This window comes from Rhinolophus sinicus, linkage group LG09, assembly GCF_036562045.2.
Source record: "Rhinolophus sinicus isolate RSC01 linkage group LG09, ASM3656204v1, whole genome shotgun sequence".
In the NCBI taxonomy this organism is placed as follows: domain Eukaryota; kingdom Metazoa; phylum Chordata; class Mammalia; order Chiroptera; family Rhinolophidae; genus Rhinolophus; species Rhinolophus sinicus.
This window is the reverse complement of record NC_133758.1, coordinates 2,638,320-2,657,381: the sequence shown is the minus strand read 5'-3', so window position 1 is coordinate 2,657,381 and position 19,062 is coordinate 2,638,320. Positions and strand designations below refer to the sequence as shown.

Here is a 19,062-nt window from a genome sequence, read left to right as displayed (position 1 = left end):
CACCAGGTTAATGTAGCCTCTAGTTTGGTATCAGTGCTGAGCCTGGAGCTACCCAGCAAAAGTCTCAGAGCACACCGAGGCCAGTCACTGCCTGCCTGGGGCCTGCAGACTTGGATAGTTTTCCAAGAAGGAGTGCGATGTGGGTGGGGCTGGCTGCTGATGGGAAAGTGCCTCCGACATTGAGGGAGTTGGGTGGGGCAGAGTCCCAGTCAGTCAGTAGGGTGAAACAGTGGAGCTCACCAGGCCAATCAGCTTCAGAGTTGGCTGTGAGGGGGTGGGGCACATTAAAGATGGCCGCTGCCTGTCTGGCTGCAGAGGAGGGAGCCGCTTTGCAGGGGAAATGCTGACTGTCCTCCAGCCCACACTATGAAGCTGCACACATCAGTCTGCTCCCCATTTGCCTCTGACACCCCTGAGTCACGGCCTCTCCGCGGGAGCCCAAGGTAAGTGCCTGCGAGCAAGCAAGTCTGTGCGTGGGCCTTAAGAGGATAGCTAAATTTCCCGTCGCCTTCCACCCCACCTGGTCATTCAGAATCCCCACTGTTTTTCACAGTCAGATGTTGTGTGGGCTCCTCTTCTCGGCACCAGTGCTCTGGGCTGGAAGCTTGGTGTGGGGCTGGGATCCTCATTCCTGTGGGAGGAACCTCTGTGGCCAAGATATTCCTCCCAATTTTCATTCGCCACAGAAGTTTGAGGCTCATTTCACATCTCTGCTTCTCCTACCAGTCTTGATGTGGCTTCTTTATGTCTTTAGTTAGAAAACTACTGTTCAGCCAGACTTCAGATGGTCCTTCAGGTTGATTGTTCTGTAAGTTAGTTGTAATTTTGACATGTTCATGGGATGAGACAAGCACAGCATTTTCTACTCCGCCATGTTGGGTCTCCTCCATTACTCTTAATAGTCGCTCCAATGGGTGTCAGGTGGTAGCTCATTGTGGTTTTCAGTTGCATTTCCCTGATGACTAGTGACTAGTGATGTTGAGCATCTTTTCATGTGCTTATTGGCCATTTGTATACCTTCTTTGAAAGAATATCTGTTCATGTTCTTTGTGCATTGTTAAATCGGGCTGTTTTTTATTGTTGAGTTGTAGTTCTTTACATATTCTGGTTGTTAACTCCTTATGAGGTATATGATTTTCTCCCATTTTATGAGGTGTCTTTTCACTCTCTTGTGTGAAACAAAACAAGAAATGTACTGTGTCCAAGTGTGTCAGGGTGGGTGGGAAGGGATGTGGGATGCTGGTGAGGAAGGGTTTCTGAAGATATATACTTCAAATGTCTCAGGACTCCTGGTTTAAGTTGTTCAATAAAAAATGACTTATTGAAATTTTTACATGTAGTTTTAGAGTAATCAAACACCAATATTTTTTTTTTTACCTGCTCCCTCTCATGGTGGTGAGTCCCCCACACTTTCCAGAGCCAGACTTGAGCCATCATTTTGCCCAGAGACCACCGTAGAATTTATGGTGTCTATTTTCAAATAGTCCATAATTTCGTGAAAGTAACTGGCTTTAACTAGAGTTTAATAGTAATAGTAAGAATCGAACAAGTCCATTCCTTCCTTAGGAATCAAGGAAGTAACTGAAGTGTGTATCGTCCATTTCCTTGAGGTTGTGGGCTGGTTTGTGGTCTCTTGTAAACTTTGCATCTACTTCCTATTTCAAAAATGCAGGGAGGAAAAAGACATCCTACATTTTACACTCTACAATCATAGGAAACACAGGATTAGCTCTTGCTGTAGAAACTGATCATTGTAAAATTAAACGTAGTTTCCAGAAAAATCAAACCCTGACACACACCAAAGGTTCAGAGAAGTTTTTCTGCAATTTAGCCGCATAGCACACAGGTTTTCTGAGTCTTCATTCAGCTGTTTCAAATGCTGGCTTTAAAGGGTCCCCTGAGTCCTCTAGCACACCCGTGATTATAAAAATATTTAAAGCCACAGAAAGAATATATAGCTGTACAGATGCAAGTGTTGATTTATTGTGTACCGTAGTTTGATATACACTGGAAGACAAGGTTTCAGACTGACAAAAGCATAAAGTAGTAGGCTTCACTCCACACATTGCTGTACCAGCCCCAGAAGGGGATTGGGGACCTAAAACAAGACCATGATACAGGGTTTCTGAAAACTCCCTTACAGAAGCAGGAGAAAACATAAAAAGTTCCATGACTATTTATGGGACATGGCATGTCATATTTGTAGTGATATGACTATGTAAGTAGTATTGTGAATTCTTGGAATATGGAAATTAAAGAAAGACATTTTAAACCTACACCATACATTATGAAAAATAACAAATCTTCACAGATAAATAAAAGAGATGAGGTGGGAGAAGGGACAAAGTTCTAGAAATATCTATGAGGTTTTTTTTAAAATTAGTTTTAGGTGCACATAACAAAGTAATAGTTAGATGTTTATCTTTTATATCCCTCACACTGTGTCAACCCCCCATCCCCCCATCCACTATCTCTCTGACATTGCACACAGCCAATACATTTCCACTGTCTCTATTCCTAATGCTGTACTCTGCTTCTTGTAAGTATACACACACACACACACACACACACACACACACACATACATACATAGTTTTTCTAAAAAGCAACTAGCGGGCACCCTCTTCCATATGATTCCAAGATAACACCAGTTGCCTTTTTCAGATAAGTTTCCACCCAAAAGGTAGATGTTGAAATACATGGGAACAGAGATAGAGACAAAGAGAATAGCTGGAGAAGCCCAGTGATATTTGAATTATTTTAGACGAAACCCAAGAAGAGCGCTACACACATGGAAGATGTATGGTACATAGATAGGTCATGAGTTAAATTAATGAAGTTATAAAATAAAAAGGAACAAGTGCTGCTGGTATGGAAATCAAGGCTTGTACTGTGGAGAGTCCTGAGTAGGCTTTTCTCACTAAAATCAATCATGAACAACCAAAATAGAGCACACAGAATAGAAAATAAAGACCTATTTTGTGAGGTATAATTGTATCTTCAATGTTCCTATCACCATATTTAAACTTTCAGGAAGCTTGAATTTGTAAACAGTGATCACAAATTGATATTATAAATATTTATGGGCAGTGCTTAAAAAGTGTAGCAGGTTAATTACTGATACAGTACATAGAGTTCAATATTTTCATTACTGGTATAATATCTGGTTGGGGATAAGTGAGAGCAGTATAAAATCAATCCATGGTTAACTATTTGTGAACTAGTGCACATAAAGATTTGAATGTCAGGTTATTCCATACAAAGTCTGAGGAATGATTGTAAAACATTAAAACAACAACAAAAAAAAGCAGTTTCCATCCCTCAAATCCATTGCTAGATTGTTAAAGTTTGTGGAGAAGAGGTTATGAATTGTCAAGTGTCTTTAAGCCATTTATGCCTTTTTTTCTTATTACTATAATTAGCTTATTTAATAAAATATATGAATCAGATAAAATTGTTTCTATGAACAGTAAGTTGAATTAAAAAAAATACAGTCAAGTTGATAAGAAATAGCTGATGACTGACTGTGGACAAGAAAGCTATTAAGTTTTAGGGAAAAAATCTTAAAAGTTTAAGATTCTGTGCTTCAATTGCTTCACAAGTTTTCTCATTCTCTTTCCACTTTAAAGAAAGGTCTAGAAGAAAACGTAGAGGATACACTAGAGGTGTAGTTTATGCAAAAAAAAGATTAAATGATTAATCTAACCTCAAAAAATGGTCTTAGGACTCACTGGTAAATGAGTGTAGGTTTATAAGTTTTCCTTAAAATGGAAAAAACTGTAACATGATATTTTTAATGATTTCTTTATTACTGTATCTGATAAGAGGGCTTCAACTGTATTTTGATAGACAATAAAAATATTTGAGCATATATTCTCATGAATAAATACAGGTAGGTTTTGTTTGGTAGCCAGAACAGGAAAGAAAATTGCCAGATCTTTTATGTTTTATGCTATTCATTTATTAAGGCTAAAATTAAGTTGTTTACTTTGAGAAAGCCTCCAATGGCAAAGAGGAAACAATAATGGTTTGGAACAAGTTTCTTGGAAAAAATCAAATTGACTTCAGAGTACCTTGTTAGCAAGACTGGACACTGCATTGGCAATGGCAACAATATCTTCAAGATTCTGAGGGAAGAACATCTGAACTTAAAATCCCAGACTAGTAAAAGCAGAAATTAAGCATGAGAGTAAAAAACACTCCCCATTTATAAAATGGAACATTTACCTTATCTGGAAAAGTGACTCTGGAAAGCTTCCTCCTAAAAATTGGAAGTGGAGGGGTGAGAGGAGAGGTGGAAAGTGTTTAAAAACATGCACTTCCTCATTTTTCATTATAGGGAGTAACTAGATAATTTCTAAAATTGGCAAAATTTATTTTATCCACTTTTGTGCATTTTGTGCTATTGTAATCATTATTTACATTTATGCATTATTTGTATAATAACATTTAATTATAAAGAAATTTTTGAAGCATATTGATCTTTGTCATACGGTGTTTTATGGCTTATAAACAAATTAGCCCTGTGTTGCTAAAGTTACTTCTAGCTTTTTCTAATCTGTTGTTCCAAGAGCTGAATAAAGCAGAGAAAAAGAATAAAATTATTCATAAGAGAACTACGAACTTTAGAATCCTATTTTAAAATGTCTCCTTATAGAAATATTTTTTGAAAATGTGTGTAATAAGACACCTAAAATTCTTCAACAAACTATATTTCAGTTTACTAACAATTTTGAAGCCAACTTTGAGAAAAAGAACACAAAATTATGAAAGCTTACTTAGGCACCTAAGTCAATCTCTATTTAGAATAAGAAAATAAATCACACACCAAAAATTACAAATTTATAAAATCTTGCAAATATCACAGACTCCAAAAAATGCATTAAAGCCGCATCCTGTTTTATTAATCAACTGCCTGATATCCAGCTGTGATTATTTTCTCCTTACTCTTTGGTAGCTTCTTCATATGACAATACATTTGGATACCATTTTTCATGAAGAGAATAGAAAGATGTCTTTTCTACATGACAAATTAAAATTTGCTGTTACTGATAGTTTAGAGAAATTTGTTGCAGGCACACAGCTTGTTATTAAAACCTCTATCAAGTTTCTATTATACATAAGCTATAGGATTTGGGGAAACAATTTAATAGATCAGCTCCAGCTTTATAAAGTTCAACTTTGCCACTGTTGGGGGTGGTTCCAGATTTTGGGGGGCTTGAAGACTGTATAATTTTGAGTCCCATTTAAAAAAAATATACAATTATAGATACAAAATGAGGTACAGGACTTAAGAAGGCTCTTATGCAAAAGAAGGCCTCAAAGCTTAAATTTCATTAACATCACAGTAAAAGCACCTTGCTCTACTATCTAATACTGTAATTACGGTTGCTGGACCTGTATCAGTAATCGGAAGTGTATTCCTAGAAGCATTTTGACAGTGGGACAGTCAACAATAACTTAAGCATACTTGGAAGTGGCTGTCAGCTACATAAGTATATTCCACTAATCCCAAAATAAACATATCCTCAATTCAAATTCCCTTTGGTTAGATCCCCAAAATGCCTATGCTTGCTCCATCACCTGATAAGCCTGACATCTGATATGAAGAGACAGGTGTCAGAAAGAAAGTAGAAATGGAAAAAGAAAACAGTGTTACCTGATGGTACTTAAACTTTTTTTGGTTGTTGTAAATGCAACTATGTGAACACATATTTAGGGCTCCTCTCAGAGGTTGAGAAGGGGTCCATACAAATGAGGGGCCCAGAACTTAAGTGTCATTAGCTTAACAATGAAGCTGCTTGTATTGAGGACAATAATAAGACATTCAAAAAATCTTGTTATGGGTCTATTATTAGTATTAATTTCTATGTACAACACAGGCATTGGGGGTACCCATCCTCACACAGTTGAAAATCTGTACATCAATTTTGACTCCCCCAAAACTTAACTACAGTCATTTGGTATCTGACGGTGGTTGGTTCCAGGACCCCCACAGATACCAAAATTCATGGATGCTCAAGTCCCTTATATAAAATGGTGTAGGACAATGTGTGCAGTTGATCTTCTGTATCTGTAGGTGGTTGAGTCCCCGGGTGTGAAACCCAGGGATATGAAGGACCGACTGTGTATTTATTGAAAGAAATCCACACGTAAGTGGACCTGCACAGTTCAAACCTGTGTTGTTCAAGGGTCAACTGTAAATCTACTAAATTTTTGTTGAATGTTAGACATTGTGTATAAAAAGCATTGAAGTTGTGAATAATGTCATCTTCTCTCAGGAAGAGTTCACTGTATCCTGTGGAATTGAAGGTATCAGTATGAACTTGTGGAGATATATATACATATATATATATTTATATGTTTTATATATGTATATTTACACACACATACACAGCACACACACACACACACACACACACACACACACGAATGACCTGGTCAGCTCATTTAGGCAATGTCCTTGGTTTGGTTTGTCTCCTCACTACTTTTGCTCTCTTTTTGTGAGTCTAAATTACTTAAAAATTAAAAGGTAATATTAAAAAAAGGATTCAGCAAATGCCTCGAGGCAAAATCCTTCAGATTTGGGGATTTTGTTCTGAACCTTCCTTCTCTCAAGCATCTTAACTTTTAAGTTCCAGTTGTCTTAGAAGTTCCAAAGTCCAATTTTCCTCTGTCCAGCATTGGGAGATTACCAAATTCTCTGCTGAATTCTCTTAGTTTTAGCCGCAGCCTTATACCTGTGTTGCCTCCCTCTTCCCTGACAGCAAGAAGTGGCAACTGCAGCTTGGCTTCTTCGAGTTCCTCTTTTCCTTGGGGTCTTGGCCCCCTCAAGTCCCGGTAGCATTAACAAATCCTAGACACATCAAAACAATTAATCCAGATTTCCTGTTTGCTCCCTGTGGGACCATTGATCCTCCACAAGCTATTCAATCACGGCTGAAACTAGAAGGTCCCACTGCAGTATTATTTAACGGTTTTATTGAGGTATAATTGACACACCATAAAATTCACTTCTATTAAATATACAATTCAGTAATTTTTGTATATTTGTCAAATTGTGCAACCATTACCAAGATTCAGCTTTAGAATGTTTTCTTCACCCTAGTAAAAATTTTTAATGTCCTTTCACAGTTAATCTCCATTTCTACTTCAGCTCCAGATCACCACTAATTTATTTTCAGGCTTCATAATTGGCCTTTTCTAGACTTTTCATATAAATGTAGTCATACAAGATGTGGTCTTTTGTGACTGGGTTCTTTCACTTAACATAATGTTTTTGAGGTTCGTCCATGTTGTATCGTAGATCAGTACACTGTATCTTTCTACTGACAACTAGGGTTTGTTGTATAGATATACAACATTTTTTTATCCATTCATCTGTTGATGGACATTTTGATGGTCCCACTTTTTAGTTATGGATAATGCTGCTATGAACATTTGTGTACAAGTCTTTCTGGTAATGTAGATTTTCATTTTCCTTGAGTAGATACCTAGAAATAGAATTAATAGGTTATAAGATAAATTTATGTTAATTTTTTTCAGATTGCTAAACTGTCCATATCGTCACCAAAACTCAGTATTGCCTGACATTTTGATTATAGCAATCCTCGTGGGTGTGAAGTGGTATGTCATTGTAGTTCTAATTATATTTACCTAGTGATTATAATAGTTGAGCATCTTTTCATGTGCTTGTTGGCCATTTTATATAACTTCTTTGGGAAAGTTTTTATTTGAATCTTTTGCCTATTTTTAATTTGGATATTTATCTTCTTAGTATTGAGTTATGAGAGTTATTTATATGCTTTGGATATAAATCTTTTTTTAGGACATGTAATTTGCAAATATTTTCCCCCCAGTCTGTGGATTGCCTTTTTACTTTACTAATGGTGCATTTTGAAATGAAAAGTTTAATTTTTAAGTTCAATTTATCAACTTTTATCACTTGTGCTTTTGGTGCTTTATCTAAGAATTCTAAGCTTAACTCATGGTCGCAAAAATTTATATTTTCTCATAGAATTTTATAGCGCTAGTTCTTACGTTTAGGTCTATCATCCATTTTGAGTTAATTTTGTGTATGGTATGAGAGAAGTGTCTATCTAAGTCAACGTTTTTCCATGTAGATAATCACCTTCCCAGTATCATTCGTTGAAAGTTCTGTCCTTTCCCCTCTTGACTTTTTTAAATTGGATTTTTCACTTCTGTTTTATTTGTTGTCCTGGCGTGAAAGGGACAACTAGTGATTTTTATTTTAACTTGTCACTTTACCGAACCATCTAATTTAGTTCTTTGTTCACATATAGTAAAAATAATTCTCAAAAACTAATGATAATTTCACATATTCCTTTTCAAAAACTTTGTTCTGAATATATTTTTATCTCATTACATTGATTTGGAATTTTAAAGTGATATTGGGAGAAAAAAATTAATTAGTCATTCTTATCATATTCTTGACTTCCCTGGAATACTTCTAGTGTTTCAGCATTTAGTATAAAATATTTACTGTGAGTTTTGGAAGTTATATTACCCAACTTGTGTGAGAACTTTCTATTCTAATTTTCTATTCTAATTTTCTACACACACACACACACACACACACACACACACACATATGGAACAGGTGTTCTATTCAGTCTCTCTCTCTCTCTGCATCTGATGAAATGCTTATGTGAAATTTGTTTTCTTAACAATTAATTCAATAAATCATGTTAACAGACTTCTTGATTTGGTTTGTCTGATGTTTGCTCAGGATTAGCTTGAGGCTATGATTTCCGGCAGAAGACCACAGAAGTGGTGATGTGGTGGTCTTTTTGGCACATCGCATCAGGAGGAATATGATGCCAAAGTGTCTTACTACTTGGGGTGTTGCCTTGTCCACTCGATTAAGGTGTTGTCTACCCTACTTCTCTCCTGGAAAATTACATTTGAGTTATAGTATGGAATAAACCCCCTTCCTCATCGTGTTATCCTTCTATTTTGTTGGACTCACTGTGTGAATGTTTAGAATTTCTTTAACCTGTATTAATAAGTGAGGTGTAAATATACTTTAAAATTTTTCCTACGTTTATTTGGCTTTGTTTTTAGTGTTAGCTTCATAAGTATGTCTGGAAAATTCTCGGTAGTTTTCTATGCTATAATATAGTTTAACTGACAGAAGGAATTATGTGTCTTTTGAAAGCTGATAAACAATTCTGTGCCTGAAAAGTTTTCGTGGCAGATATTTGAGACGCTTTTGAATTTCTTTTAAAATTAATATATTAGGATTTTTTCCATCTCTCCCTTTTGGGAGATAATTTTGGTAACATGTTTCCCTAAAAATAATCTATTTCATTTGTTTTCTATGTTCAAATGATTGGTATGATGCTGTGTATATAGTATTTTGTTATGATTTAAAATTTTTTTGTTTAAGTGTTTACTATGCTCTTTTCCCATTTCTGTTGTTGGTAATGCCTAGTTATATTCTCCCTCGCTTTCTCTCTCTCTCTGTTTAGTTTGTCTGTTTTATTAGTCCTTTCAAAGAACTTCTGTTTTGCTTTCCATTAATTTCTGGCACTAATTAACCTTTAGATCTTTCTACCACAAGACACTAGCTCAAAAGAAATTTGTTGTATTTCATGTTTTCAAAATGGGGAAAATGGTAGAAGCAGCAAAGTAGAAAAAGAGATGTGTAAGAAATCCTGCAACTCTCAGACAACAATTTCTAAGTTACTTTCATATCTAATCTTCTTACAAACATTTTGTTTTTCCTTTTGCCGAGAAGAGTACATTTTTACAATTTAAAAATAAATGTTGCATCTACCTAGGTGGTTAAATTGCCTTTGTTTGGAACCCCCCTCCCCCCAGTCAAGTCATCATTTATAAGTAGGGTTATGTGAAAAGCATTCAGACTTTTGGAGAAACTCCCGCGGACTTCAGAATTGAAAAGTACACTAAGTGTTCTGCCTGTTTTAAGGCACATTTGAAATGGAGTCCAGCGTGATAATGGATGGAGCTGTGCAAAGGCAGCGCCTGCTTGTTTCTTTGCCAACTGAAAACGGAATCGTTTATTATTCCGCAGTCTCATGCTCTCAGTTCCCTTCTTCACTCCAGGTCTCCTCCTCTTAGAACCTCACGTGGCAGCTCTTGGCTTACCCTAGAAGAATGGCGTTTGCAGCTGTCACCCTGGTGGGAGGGGAGGTAGAGGGGACGACTCCGTGCTGCTGCCCAGCCCGAGAACCAGGGGCACCATGTATCTTGTGTCCTCATTGCTGACTTCAGACAAGCCGACGAATACATTTTGACAAAACATCTTCCAGCTAACCGCTTGCCCCCCTTTTGGAGACATTAAACAATATTCTTTTGCTTTGTCACCATTGCCAGGAAGAGAGAAGGGTGAGCTGCAAAGCTGGTGGCATTGCGAGCTGAAGTCTGAGGCGGCTGCAGCCCCGAAAGCAGGAAGGCTTGCTGTGGAATAAGCAGGGCTCAGGACTGCCTAGAAACCAAACCAGCCTCTGCAGTCATGCTCCAGAGTCACATTTTCTGCCTGGAAAGAAGAAAAAAGCACATTTGACACATGACCTCAAATAGCCATAATTAGGAGAATTTCAGGACTGAGTTGGGGGGGGGGGGAGAAGTGGGCAAAGTAGAACCCTTCAGAATGCCCCTTCATTTCAGCAGAAGTTGTCTTTAAAGCATGTGTGAGAATCCACTGGAAAAAAATGTCAAGTCCTTTTCAAAGTCATGTAAAGCAGAAGCTACCCTGGCCTTAAAAACTCAGACCTGTGTGGTGTGAACTTTCCTAGCCATGGTTTTGTTTGTTCTTTCCCTCAAGGGATTCACAGAAGTTGGACATGAAAGCACTTTTTAAGTCAGCTTGCCATTAGCCTCTCCCTATGAAATTTCTAGCTCAGTCATTACCGTTCACTTAGCAACACTCAAGCGGTGGGGCAGACAGTTGCCTTTTGCTCCCACAAAAGCAAACAATCTTTTCCTATAGGGTGATGCCATTACTGAGTCACATTTCCTCCCAGCTCAGCCAACAAATAAATAATAAAGGTGCCGAGAATGCTGGTTCCTTGGCCCCAGCAAATGCTGGGGGCCGCTGGTTGGGTGGTGACCCTCCAGAGAGGGGCCCTGGCTGCCCACATCTGGGAAGGGGCTGCCCCACAGCTGTGCAGCCGCCCGCCCCATCACAGGCCTGGTCCATCCATCACCCGAGCTCCTGCTGTGAGGGGTCTCTCCGTAGGATGGCCGTCCTGGCAGGGGCCTGGTCTAGACACCCCTCCCGCACACCCAGTGCTATCAGTCAACTTCTGGGTGAACTGTGTTTCACCTCGTGACCTCTCATTCAACCCAGACAAACATGAAAGTGTGAACTGGGCCTCTGAGGGGGCAAGAGGCCTCTGAACCACTTATCTCCTTTTGCAGCCCCACATCAAACGCGCACGGCCTGACCCCCACTGCTGCATTTGTCCCACACGTGGACTTGTGGCTACTGGGCAGCTGCCTGGGCCTCCGGGGGCCAAGCCCTGCGCCCACCTGAATAAACGGCGGGCTGGACCCACTCACGTCCACCCACCGGTGGGAGCAGGGATGAGGCGGTCTGAGCAAAGGCAACTCAGTTTCCAGAGAAAACAGAGCACAGAACAAATGCACTTACCACAGGACAGTTCTTACAGAGTTTTCAGGAAAGAAGATGTGCGCAAGCACCCCCCATTCCTTGGGGGTCCAAGCCCCTCAGTGGCTTCTCCAGCAGGGCTCAGGCAGGACTGTGAGGACGCCTCCTTCAGCCCTCCTTGGAGGACGTGCTGGGCTGTTGGAGCTGTGACTTTACAAAGTCTGAATGAGAAATCAGACTGGTTCCACGTGGCCTGGCTGTTTCCTGTGTGTCCGGGATGGGCCGCAGGCGTTGCCCTCCTGCCTGAGAGCCTGCTGCTCTGCCAGCCTCACTCCCCTTTCCTCTCTAGCTGGAGCCTCACCCGCAGCCCAGTCACCCAGTCACACTGCCCCTGTTTTTGCCCCAACCCCTCAACACATCAGGTACACGAATGCAGTGGAGGATTTGATGTCTCCTTCACCAGAAGCGTTGCTCTGGTGCGATGGCTGGAGTCTACACACCCTAGTAAAGACCTGCTCCCACCCTGAGTGTTGCGTTGCCCTCCGGATTCAAACACTCCAGAGTAGGTACTTAAAACTCATTGTAAGATACACTTTTCTTCAGTTGTAGAACGCAAGAGAAACAGTTCTTTTGGGTTAAAAGTACCGATGACAAGTGAAGCTGGGGAGAGGCTGCTGGCTGCCTCCGGGCAGAGCAGGGAGAGGGCTGTGCTGGCCCCGGCTGCCCTCTGAGTGCTGTGGGTGGTGAGCCGCCCTGTGGCCATCTCTAGGGTTGCTCAGGTGACACCCCAGGGCCCAGCCCCAGAGGCAGCAGCCCCCAGGAAGCACAAAGCCCCATGGGAGAGCTCGGTGTCCATTTTCTGTGGTTTCTAGGAAATGAAGTTTTGAATACAAATAAATCCATCACTTCAAAGCAACTTGTTGAGCATTATTGATGTATGCTTTGATATGCATTGACAAGCTGCCTTAAACTACCAACAGCGCTGGCTTCTGGATTCTAGAAACTTTCACTGCTGTAGTTTCCATACATGTGATATATTTCAGTCTACTTAAGGTTTCAGCGTATGATAATATTTCCAAGTACCTTGTACTTGGTTTGCTGTATTATAACCCTTGTGAACATAGAGGGACTGGGGATATAATTTGTGCTGAGAGTAGAGAAAAGTCATGGTGTCACTGGACTCAATTTCAGGACTTATTATTGAATAATTTGATACAGGTATAAAATATGGCTTCATATTTCTATATTCATGTTGCACACCAGTTCAAACAGGTGGAAACACAATTATAGGCTATATGACTTAAAATAGTGTCGTTTTCAAAATAATCATTTGTTTTGGTTTAAATCCTATCACCTCAAAAAGACATATTGAAGTCCCAATCTCTGGTACATGTAAACTTGACCTTATTTGGAAACAAGGTCCCTGCAGATGTGATTAGTTAAATTGAGACCATAGGTAAGTGGGGTGGCCCTTAATCCACTATGACAGGTGTCAGTATAAAAAGAGGAGAGAGATACTGAGACAGAGACACACAGCGAGTGATGGCCACGTGAGAATGGAGGCAGAGACTGGAGTGACACATCTATAAGCGAAGGAGTGCAGGCAAACACCAGAATTTAGAAGACATCAGGAAGAATTTCTGATAGGTTTCAGAGGGAGTGTGGCACTGCTTACACCTTGATTTTGGGCTTCTGCTGTCCAGAGCTATGAGAGAAGCAAAGAGCAACTTCTTTGCACTCTGTGGCGTATCTTGAGAGTGTTTGACCAAGCCTGCTTGGGTGGCTTTTCCTTTCCATCTGATTTGTGTGTACCTTTAAAGCAGGAAAGCAGGGTGGTGGGCAGAATAATGGCACCCTCCAGATGTCCACATCCTAGTCCTGGAACCCATGACTATGAAGGCTACGTGGCCAAGGGGAGTTAAGGCTGCAGATGAATGAAGGTTGTGAATCAGCTGGCTTTAAAACAGGGAGATGACCCAGGTGGGCCCGGAGAATCAGGACTGTGCTGAAAAGAGGAAGAGGGGATCAGAAGAGAAAGCCAGAGAGATGGAAGTAAGGGGAGGGCTCAGCAGAAGATGCTGGCTTTGAAGAGAGAGGAAGGGGCCGCAGGCCAGGGGTGGGGGTGGCCTCTAGAAGCAGCAACAGGCAAGGGAATGGCTTCTCCCTGAGAGCCTCCAGGGAGAACGCAGCCCTGCCAACACCTTGATCCTAGCCCTGTGAGAATCATGGTGGGCTTCCGTTGTGTAGCCCAGTTAGATAACAAAGTTGTGTTGTTTTAAGCCACCGATTTGTGGTAATGTGTCGTTCATATCAGCGATAGAAAACTAATACAAGCAGTAAGTCAAATAGGTTTTTTGTGTTGTTTTTTTTTTAAGAAAATTGGGCTTTTGATGTGGAAAGTTGAATTTTATATTTCATTTAGCATCTTGTTCTAGAATATTATCTGCACGAATTTATCTTATTTTATACTCAAAAAAGATCATCTACATGAGTGTTTGCCACAAGACGAACATACTATAGTGTAAAACCACTTTCCCCCTGGTGGTTTCGTGCTCTTCCTGGAGAAGATTTTATACACTCACAGGATGCTGTAATGCTTCTGTTTCAGATCAACATTCGTGCTCATGCTGCTGTTCTCAGAGCTTGAGATCATTTACGTCATCTAATGTGATTGGAAGTGTACTGATGAAAACGTGGTGTAGGCTCCCTCTAATTTGTCATAAATCTGTTGCCTTATCAGGTTAGAACATTGGCCCTCTTACTTGCTGTTCCCACCGCCCTGTTCTCGGCTCCAAGTGCTTTTGTTACTGGAACTTTTGGGTTTCCTGGTGTATGTGAACCTCAGTGTATGTATCTACCAGTTACAGGACACACGGGATTCGTGATGGTCATGTTATGTGAATTCAATACATGCTTGGGAGCACACGCTATCAGCAGGCCTGGATACATCCTCAGGTCATTTAAATGTATCTCAGAGTTGGGTTCAACAAGCCAAATAAAACCATTAGATTTGTAAGGTAAGTGTTGGAAAGCTGTAACAACTATTCCCCATGTTTCTTCGTGAAGATGGTGGAGAACAGAGCAAATCACTTTGCCCCCAATACAAATGCGTTTCTCAGAAATGCAAAGGAGTGAGTGACTGTGAACTGAGATGCTTCTGGACCTCGCTTTTCCTTTGCTCCTCCCTCCATCCCTACCTGCCTTTTGTTCTTTTTGGCGCTGAGCTACTCCTCATGCTGGGGGAGAGTGGTTTCATTGGCCAAGGTCTGCTGGCAAGGCCACAGCAGCCCCGCTTCCTGAAGAGGCGGATTTCTGTCCTGTCACCAAGTGTGGGAGGCTGTGGCCTCAGGGTGTCAATGCATCTATATGGATTTTAATAGGAAAATAGATCCACGTCTGCGTTAGCCCCCTGCTTATCCCTCAGCTCTTCACCACGTTCGTCTTGGGGCTTGGCTCTCAGTCTGGATGTGGGGCTCACGACATGGCATCTGGGTTCTAGTCAACAGGTGCCCGGAACTGTACTGTCCAGGTCACTGAGAAAGTACCAGGAAAACAGACACACGCACACACATGCATGCACACATGCACAAATACCATACACGTACAAACAACATACACACGTGTACAATACACACGTGCACATATAGCACATAATATCCACGTGCACACACACACGCACACATACACTCACTCACTCCGCTGTGCTGGGTGGTGGAGGACACTGAATTACTGTACAAAGCCAAAGAAAAACATTTTCTCCACAGATACGAGCAGAGTTAAATGAAGCTTCTGTCTACTTGAGAATCCGGGGGACGTGGGATCACTTCTCCATTGTGACTGTGGGGTCTCTTTTGTCCTTTTTTCCCGTTTTGTCCCCACATCAGTAGGTGGGTGGAGGTGTCCCTCTCGGAAGCTTGCCGTGTTTCCGAACATGGCAGCCATGTCTTCCCGGGCAGCAGACGCGGTGGCTGCTGGATCTGCCTAGGATTTGGGGGTGTGCATAGGGTGACAAATTAGGACGCGTGTGCGCAAAGGTTATTCAAATATTTCAAATACAGCATATTTGAGCACGGAAAGGCCAGGGAACATTAGTCAAATGTCAGCACCAAGACACTTCGTAGGCTGTTTCTGCTGTGTGTTTGCAGAGCGGCAGTCGGGCTTCAGGGGACGCGTGCCGTCCCAGTGTAAGGGAACTTGCAGAGAATTATGCATGGAAGCTCTAGAAATATTGGGAATTCAGATGGCTGCAGTAGACAGGTTGTGTTCTTAAATAGCCAGACTAGTTCCTCTGGACCAGAGGCTAAGGGAGTGGACTGACAAGGCCCAAGGCTGGTCCCATTCCCGGCCCTCGGGAACTTAGATTCAAAGAGGGAAATATTTTGCATAAAAATGATTTTCACAGCGTAGTGGCTGAAAAGATAATAAGCTGGCCCTGGCCTCCACCAGCGCAACGAGAGGTCATCCCACGGGACTCACACAGCTGGCCATCCGCCCAAGTGTGTTCCCTCCTAGCACCACCCCTTGCCTCCCCCCATCTCCCTCACGGACTTCCCCCCAAAGCCACGCCAGCCCAATGCCTCTCCTTTCTCTCCTATCAAAACAGTGCAGCAGCCCCAGTCTCAAACTCAAGAGTCTTTTGACAGCAGCAATTAAGCAACTTAATTAATGAGTGAATAAAAATGATAATATTTACTGAATGGGAGCATCCTGTTTTGCATTTTTATTCAAACTCTGCACCTGAAGAACACTGAGGGAAGCTTCCCCACCCCCGATGTCACTGAGGCTGCCACCCTCTCTGCTTCTCCCTGTCTCTCTGTCTCTCTCAGTCTCTCTCCCTGTGTCTTTCCATCTCTCTCTGTCTGTCTCTCTTTCTGTCTCTCTGTCTCCCAGTCTCTCTCTGTCTCTCTCCCTGTGTCTCCTCCCTGTTTCTCTCTCTCTCCTGCTTCCTTCAGCCTGGTTTCATAAGCCCCCATAGGACACAGAGTGTAAAATGCGTATGTGGAGCAAATCCCTTTCCTGTTTCCAAGGGGAATAAACTTCCATCTTTGTCATGGTCTTCGTTCACCCCTAAAAAACCTCATTCATACATGAAGGACAATTTCATGATACTTTTCTGAGGCTGAACTTTACATCAAAGTGGGTGATTAATTACTGATAAGGGTATAATAAAACATTAATGCCTTTTGTAATTAACCAGCTTAGGGATGACATCCCCATCTCTTCACAAGTGACACACTCACAAGCGTGCACGTGCACACACACACACACACACTCACTCACGAGAACTTTTAAAAAAATTCTTTATTTGGCTATTAATCTCAGCAGTACCCTCAATGCATTACATCCTTTTTAAAAGCCACATATATTTTCCTCAATGAAATGTATAATCCATCTCGAGTGTAAGAAAAGCCCCATACATAATTATTTCCTTGTGACAGACAGTGAGTTTTTTAGCTATTATTTTTGACGGTGCTGTCATGGATGCCAAGTGTATATTGTGGTGGGAGCCAGCCAAAGCCAAGAAAACCCACCTGGAGAGCAGACTCCTTTTTTCTGTCGGGAAAGGTTCCCCAAGTTTGACAGGCCCACCATTCTGGTTAAGCTTAATTAGTCAAGAGAAAAAAAATAACTGACTTCAGAGTGTTACATTTGGGGCTCTCCCTTTTTCCCCCTTTCCTCTCAAAATGTGACATTCTTTGGGGAAGACCAAGTTACCAATGGGACCTGTGCCTGTGCTTTCTAACCCCCTGGCCAGGCTCATGTGGGGCGGGCTTCACAGGCCGTGCCTCGTCTGTGCAGTGCTTCCTAGGGCTCTGCCAACTTAACCCACGGAGCTGCAGTTCTGCGTTGGCAGACTGGTGTAAGGCCGCTCGGAGAAACACTGATTTATCTCGGGATGAAATTGGTACCTATGGACGCATGCAGGATTTGGGCTGGCTGCGGGAAGACACCAGCCTGGTAGTGGGTGCGGTGGAGCTGTCCGTCACACTGACAGCCCCCGCCTTTCCTGCCCCTGTATCTTCGTCTTTGCCAGTGTCCTCCCATACAAATGCTAGCTCTGGCCATGTGACTTGTTCTGACCAACGGGACAGACTTGATACCAGCTGAGTATACAAATGTGCTTGTGTGTTTCTACTTTCTTTCTCGGACACCAGCCACCATCATGGGGACATTGGCCTGCTGGGGGATGGGACAGATGCATACAGGAGAACTGAGCCATCCCAGCTAAGGCCATGCCCACCAGCCAGTGCCCAATGAGCCACCAGCTGATGGCACATGTGTGAGTGAGCCCAACTGGAGTACCAAACCTGCACGTCTGACTCGTAAACTTGTGACAAATAAGAAATTCGAATTTTCACTGTTACGCCTCTGGGTTTTGAGCTGGTTTGTGATGTGTCAGTATCTCACTGCTGCCTGAGGGTCCCCAGCACAAAGGTGTTGCGTTGAGCACCTAGTGAATGCAAAGCTCTGCTGGGCATGGTGGGTATGCAGAGAGCATGACAAGTGGCACTTCTGTCGACAGTCACATTCATGAAACGTCAGTTACTATGACAAGGGAGAATGCGTGGGAATCCTCAAGTCTGGGCTCCATAAGGAGGGCGAGGCTCTAGGCCCAATTGCTTTCCTTTTATGTGTTTCTCGTACCTTTTCGATCTTAAATCTCTTCATACACTACTGATCTTTCTGATTGGACGTTTATGTTTCCCGTTGGACGGTAAGGACTGTGAGGGTCCCCTGTCTGTCTTCCAGGGGTCCCGGCAGATGGTCAGCACCTACTCACCAGCAGGCATTTGCTGTGTGAAAGATGGTTATGAAAATTCAGAGGAGGGAGAGGTGAAGTGTGCTGGGGAGGAAGACTGCGTCTGAGAGACCTCCCAGAGCTTTGTCTCCAGCTCTAGGGTGTAATCACGGTTTAGTTCACTCCCCTCCCGCCCCCCACCACATGTCTGTTTATGTTCAAGTGGTTAACTCTTGACAAGAAAGATAGGATGGTCCCACGTCTGGAATCCCTGCTGGTGAGCATTAAAGTGGGCGGGGCACCAGGTGAGACCTGGAGACCAAAGGCCACGTGTCTATCTGCAGAATCTGGGACCAGAGGCACAAGATGGGAGAGGGCACAGGGCAGATTAGGTTCTGGTGGCCCTTATCCCCACCCCACGGGCATGGATCTGCACGGCGGGCCGGAGCTGTGGGTCTGAAACCAGACACACCATAATTCACATGGTGCCTCTGCCAGCTGATTGGCTCTCTGGGCCGGTTTCTGTACTGTCAAAGGTCATCGTAAGGATTCAATGCAGGAATACCGTACCCTTCAGCTCTCCTGGGCACCACGAGGGTTTCTGGGCAAGCAGCCCCCACTGTTTCTGTTATTTATCTTGTGTCTGCATCCCCTTGTTTTTCAGAGAAAGCCGTGAGTATTGGGGTGGGTTGGGGTCCCCACCAGGCAAGAAATCCGCACTGAGAAC

The 19,062-nt window shown here is 42.3% G+C and overlaps 1 long non-coding RNA gene across 1 annotated transcript in view; it reads left to right on the top strand.

The window, feature by feature from the left end:
- Positions 1-309: 309 nt before the first annotated feature.
- LOC141573108 (uncharacterized) overlaps positions 310-19,062 on the top strand; it is a 170,366-nt gene continuing 151,613 nt past the window's right edge. The window contains exon 1 of the long non-coding RNA XR_012498669.1: positions 310-443. This is a non-coding gene — a long non-coding RNA (uncharacterized LOC141573108). The remainder of the gene's footprint in view (positions 444-19,062) is intronic.